Below are 708 nucleotides of genomic sequence, written 5' to 3' on the forward strand. Positions count from 1 at the left end.
ATAATAATAATAATAATAATAATAATAATAATAATAATAATAATAATCATCATCATCATCATCATTATAATCCTACAAAAAGCCAACACTAACAAAGAAAAAAAGAAAGAAATTACATAGTAATACAAAACGATTCGACTCGAACCGAATCTAGTCTTCTAATATCTACCACTCAGCTTGAGATGTCGAAAATCAATAGAACACATTACGAATATTGTTGCGCAATAAATCGATACGATATGACACGCAATATATGAGACGTAAATATCATTTATAATATAAAAATAATATTTACACATTGCGCGTTGTTTGTTTGTTAAGATTGCGTATAACTCTCGATGAATTTCAAGAAGTTTCAAATCACTCTTGATCGTTTAAATAAAGTATTAAATGATTGTTTATTGACAGATTGACGGACAGATGGACAGATAGATAGATTTGATGAAAATTTTTTCGCTATTCGAACCGATACCAAATTATATAGTATACTCACCGCGATTGAGATATTGAAATACATTCGTTTTCATTTGTTGTGAGATATGCGTGTAAATATCGAGAAATTATATGGTTTTGAAGAGGATTTTGAAAAGGCCGTCTTAAATTGATTCAGAGTTGAAAATTTTACAATAAGTTAAGCAAATCAATCGGTTGATGAAGGCGAACGTAATGCGATTCGCCTGTGATAGATATATTAATAACGGTACATAT

This window comes from Glossina fuscipes, unplaced genomic scaffold, assembly GCF_014805625.2.
Source record: "Glossina fuscipes isolate IAEA_lab_2018 unplaced genomic scaffold, Yale_Gfus_2 1, whole genome shotgun sequence".
In the NCBI taxonomy this organism is placed as follows: Eukaryota; Metazoa; Arthropoda; class Insecta; order Diptera; family Glossinidae; genus Glossina; species Glossina fuscipes.